This window comes from Crinia signifera, chromosome 4, assembly GCF_055691185.1.
Source record: "Crinia signifera chromosome 4, ASM5569118v1, whole genome shotgun sequence".
NCBI classification, from domain to species: Eukaryota; Metazoa; Chordata; class Amphibia; order Anura; family Myobatrachidae; genus Crinia; species Crinia signifera.
Genome location: NC_139220.1, coordinates 174,185,578 through 174,191,193, shown reverse-complemented (window position 1 = coordinate 174,191,193; position 5,616 = coordinate 174,185,578). Strand labels below are relative to the sequence as shown.

The 5,616-nt window shown below is 42.0% G+C and overlaps 1 long non-coding RNA gene across 1 annotated transcript; it reads left to right on the top strand.

Moving 5' to 3' along the window:
* The first annotated feature begins 692 nt into the window (after positions 1-692).
* LOC146074662 (uncharacterized) lies at positions 693-3,967 on the top strand. The gene is made up of 2 exons (XR_014473448.1): positions 693-1,164; positions 3,212-3,967. It is a non-coding gene; the product is annotated as an uncharacterized LOC146074662 (long non-coding RNA).
* The last annotated feature ends 1,649 nt before the right edge of the window (positions 3,968-5,616 follow it).

Here is a 5,616-nt window from a genome sequence, read left to right as displayed (position 1 = left end):
TTGGTCTTAGGTATCAGGAGTGACTCTCTGTCATAGGCATCAGTTTCTTGCCTTGCCTTACGTATCGCTCTATTGCTGTAGCCTCGATTTTTCAGTCTCATATCGAGCTGATCCGCCCTTTCATTGTATACTTGCTGTTTAGAACAATTACGTTTTGTCCTCAAGAATTCACCTTTTGGCAACCCCTTTATCACCGGTGGAAAGTGTGCGCTTTCACTATGTAACAGTGAGTTGGTGGCCGTACTTTTACGGAAGATGTCAGTGGACACCGTTCCATCTGGCTCCACATTGATTCGCAGGTCTAGGTACTCTACTTCTCGCTGACTCATTTGGTAGGTCAGTTTGAGATTCAGGTCATTCAGATTCAATTTATCAATGAATTCCACAAACAGATCTTTCTCACCCTCCCATACAATGAGCAGGTCATCAGTGTAGCGTAACCATAGTAACACATGTGTCGTATAAGATTCATTGTCATTCATTGCTACACACTGCGCAATATCTGTGCAGATACTAGGCGGCAACCCTTTTTTGATGTTTAAAAGGACCTAACAGACATATTTACTTTGCTGTCCTAATTTATCTGCACAGTCCTTGGGAGCAATCTGTGTTATAAACTAATATTAAACAAAAGTAACTTTATTAAGTGAAAATTGTAACAGATTTCTTCATTTCATGAGTGGGTACACACTGTAAGATATACAGCAACACGCACCTAATCTAGCAATTACACTGGGAACAGGACATTGGGGTTCAATTTGAGAGGATCTATATCCCCTCTTTTAAAAACACTTTGTTTCTTCCTCTTTGCCTCCTTGGCAATTGTTTTTATATGTCGCAAATCTTAAAATAAACAATTAAAGGTTACATTTTATTATTTTTTTGTGCATCACGTATATAACAGTCTTTCTTCTCTTTCCTTGTTATTGCTCAAATTACTGTTGAAGTGACAGCACACCCCACATAATAAAGTCTATGAATATTGATTGAAACGAGCGGTTACCTTATAAACACTGCCAGTGCGATTGTTCACCCCCCTCTCTTTTTTTACCCAGTGATTGGGCCTGCATCCCTCCCAGCTGGGGGATGAGGTGAGATTACAGCTTCCCCCCTGAGTGTGCACTTGATGAGTGAGGACTTGGTGCCCCCTTCACAACTCCTGAGGTATATAAGTACCATACCCTCTCCACTGCCTGCCTGTGTATAAGCTGTGTGTGCGCCTGCACAGCCAGGCACCACAGAGGGTCACTATGCTATAACCTGCCCCGTGCTGGTATTTGCTGTGGTGGCTGTTTTTTTCCTTCATATCTGCCAAATGCCCTGGACATGTGCATAGAGAATTAAATTTGGGCAAGTTATTATGTGCAGGGAAAAATAGGAATTTAATACCTACCGGTAATTCTTTTTCACGTAGTCCTTATGAGATACTGGGATCGTCTCAAGACATTGGGTATTAGAAGGTATCCACAGGAGGCAGGCACATCTATAACTCGTTGCTACAACCTATGGTGATAAAAGCTCCATCTTATTTGAAGGACACGATTTCTGTTTTGCAAAAAGTACAAGATCTAACCTGGGAAGAGGGGGACATTCTGGTTACGGCCGATGTCACCTCTTTGTACACCATTATCAAACAGGAATTTGGTTTAATGGCAGTGGAGTACTTTCTAGATTTAGAGGGTACTCCTATTGATCAAAATAAATTTATCCTAGAAGGAATTGCCCTAATTCTGATGAACAACTATTTCTGGTATGAGGGTTCATACTACCTACAACTGACTGGCACGGCCATGGGCACCAGGCTGGCACCAAGCTACGCCAATCTTTTCATGGCGTGGTGGGAGGCCACTTCAATTTGGAGCGGCCACCCGTATGGTGCCAGCCTGATGTCCTGGTCGAGGTATATCGATGATGTCCTCTATATCTGGAGGGGCGATAAGACATCAATGGAACTTTTTTGCAACCACCTGAATGATAATTCCCTCTCCATCAAATTAACATTCAAAAGTAGTTCGGATGAGGTACACTTTCTGGACCTCAGCATATACGTGGAGGAAAGTGTCGTAAAAACTAAGAGCTACATGAAAAGTATGGACTGTAACTCATATATACCATTCAATAGCAATCACCATGCAAACTGGAAACAAGGAGTCCCGAAAAGCCAATTCTTCAGGATACGCAGAAATTGCACTGATGTGGGTATCTACAAAAAACAAGCGGATACTATGAAAGTACAATTCATATCAAAAGGATATGACCCCACATCAGTAGAGAGGGCTGCAGAAGGAGGAGAGAATCTGGATAGGGTGGAGCGATAAAGAAGACCAGGCTAAAGAAAAAGGAGGAATACAGAGGAGTCCCCTTTATAACTAAATACAACTCTCAATACAAACAAATTGATAAAATTCTGGGCAAACACTGGAAAGTCCTTAATAGTGACCCTCTCCTAAAGAAACACATAGGTTCCACCCCCAAATTTATTTATAAGAAAGCAGACAATATTAAAAACATGGTGGTAAGAAGTGCGATCAATACCCCCAAGACTGGAAACCTCATAAAAACTAAAGGGTTCCATAGGTGTGAAAATTGCAGTATCTGTAGGATCTGTAAATCTAAAAATACTAAGCTAACCACATATAAGTCAAATCAAACGGGAAAGGTTTTTGATGTGAGAGATTTCATCACATGCGACACCAAATATTGTATATATTTGCTGACCTGTTCCTGTGAAAAACAGTACGTGGGCAAAACCACCCGAGCCCTTAAAATTCGCTTAGCGGAACATGTCAGAAATTTCAGAAAGGGAGTAGAGACTCATAATGTGTAGCTCCATTTAAAAAATGTGCATGGGAGTGATCCTAGCCACATAACATCATTCTGTGGCATTAGAGTGGTCCATGCCAATTGGAGAAGAAATGACAGGGATCTGAAATTGTCCCAAACAGAAATGAGACTTATCTATGAGTTGAGAACATTAACACCCAGGGGCTTGAATGTAGATTTCGAGCTGAAATGTTTTTTTGTAAAAATAATGGAGGATAAATTTGCTTAATTTAATTTTTATACACCTGCTATTTCTGAAGTCTCCAATAGATGGTGCTATGTACATATGTATTCTGAACTGCTATAATGATTAACTGTGCAATAGAAGAAATTTCTAATATATTTTCTTTTATTCGTGTTTGTATGTCTATACGGTGATCACTACAAGAACAAATAATGGAATATAAAGAAACACACTCCATCCGATGATCCCCATGTCAAAATGAACCTCCTTATGCGGGTCAAATATGCGTGAATTCGATAAGCCGACTTGCGGCTCACAGACCGGAAGTACGTCACACCGGAAGTAACAATGACACGCGTGGAACGCAAGATGCGTTCCAAAAGACAGGAAGCCGGAGCCGGAAGTAAGATCAAGGCTTCCGGACGGCGTTCTAAGGGGGTAATGAAAGAATACATGAAATGGAGTATAGCCAAATAGCAGAAAATCGTCTTATGATGTTTTTAGATCGTTTTTACTTTATAAGTATGCACTTTTATATGTATTTGTATTTTGTATTAAGTAGATGTGATTTTATGATGTAATTTAATGGGGATCTTATAGTGTATGTTAAACCGATTTTAGCCTGGATGCCAGGTTTTAGATAACTCCCGGGACATGTCAGGGATAAATATCCCATCGAGTGGAATTTCTACTCCACACCCTGAGGAAGAACTCTAATAGTTCGAAACGCGTTGGTGTTAAGGAACTTTTTATACTTTGGACTGAACCCCTAACCACTTGTGTTTTACCAACTACGCTCGATCTGGATCTCAACTTTCTCATTCCGGGTGTGAAAGGAAAATCCGGTGCTGTGGAAGGGTGGATGTCCTGCTTTTAATGGAATAAAAGTTTACATTTTCTGGATTACCCATATGGTCTTGGCCTGTCGATTGATGAAATAAAAAGAAACCTTTTGATGAATATAGGGCACTGTCCCTTGGTGAGTTCTCAATTTTTTTTTTACCATATATGTTGACTACTTGAAAAAGAAACCGTTACGGGAACATCTCCTAGCTTGACTAGGTGAGTCAATCTGGGATTCAGTACCTGTAGGAAGCTGTGCATCGATCTATACTAATAAGAAAATTGTGTTCTTATTTTTCCATATACGTTTGGAGAGCACTACTCTCCCCCCACTCACACAAAGGGGATCAAGAAGTTTCCGGAGGTAGCGCTGAGGAGTTCCATATCTTGGTGTCTTTTGGTGTAAATATTTTGGGTTTGGTATCCCAATTCTTGTGTCTACTCCCAGCAGCAACCTCTTTGTGAGCGCAAGTAGCTATAGTCAATCTTGTATCAATTCACATCTATAACTTTAAACTGGGTGTACTGACTCCTCCCCTTTGATTCCCCGCCCACAAACCAGTTAAGGTAAAACTGTGCCCGAAGGAGGATGAATGTGCCCGAAGGAGGATGAATGTATGAGAGGAATGATATATGTCACTATGTAAAGACACATGTGTGAACTATGTGGTGAGATTTATACCAGCACACCCGCATACAACCAAAAATAAAAACTGAATTCACCAGTGAAGCCACCAAACAAGGTGGAACTTTTTAAACAGAGTAAGAATCTGCAGCGAGACCCCGCTGAAAAAGGAATTACCGGTAGGTATTAAATTCCTATTTTCACTAACGTCCTATGGGATACTGGGATCGTCTCAAGACATTGGGGACGTCCCAAAGCTTCCAAAAGGGTCGGGAACATGCAAGGACTGCTGCAGTACCGCCCACCCAAACTGGGTATCCTCTTTGGCCAGGGCGTCAAATTTGCAAAACTTTTAAAAAAGTATGCTGACCCTGGTGGGGGACAAGAAATGGGTGGCACTGGAAAGTGAATTGATTGATTGTCATTCGGTTTGCTTCCTTCCATGGCTACCGCCGAAACTTAGACCAGCCTCGGTTCTAGATACCCCTGGTGTCCACTCGGTGTTAAAAACATGGGACCATCTAAATAAGAAACTCCAGTTGGCACCTTATCCTTCCCCCCTCACTCCCCTTTGGTGACACCCAGACTTCCCCCTAGGATGCATGTCGCCATACTCACAACCCAGGATCTCGGCGGGCATCACACGGCTCTCATATATAACAGGGGAATTTGCCCCCAAAAACTTTGCGGCACTTTGTGAAAAATATGACAACCAGCACCTTAGGCATTTCGATTACCTCCAGATATCAAGCTTTGTTAACTCCCTCCTCAAAAATACCAAACCCAGATCACCGCTCCCCTTCGAACGGTTTTGTATATACAACCCAGAAAGAAGAGGAGCTATTTCATTACTATACTCCCTCCTGGCAGACAAACCCTCAGCTAAAGAACCTTTCGAAATTGCGTGGGAAAAAGATCTAGGCGTAACTCTGGAGGAGGAAGATTGGAAAGTAATCAAAACACAAGTAGCTAAATCCTCAACATCTCCGCCTGGACAATCTATCAGCGGCTTCCTCAGGAGGTAATATACCTCCTGAGGAAGCCGCTGATAGATTGTCCAGGCGGAGAAACGCGTTGAGGTGACACCAGGGGGGACACTGGCAAGCTACAATACTCAAATCTACTTGAACCTCTCGGATAA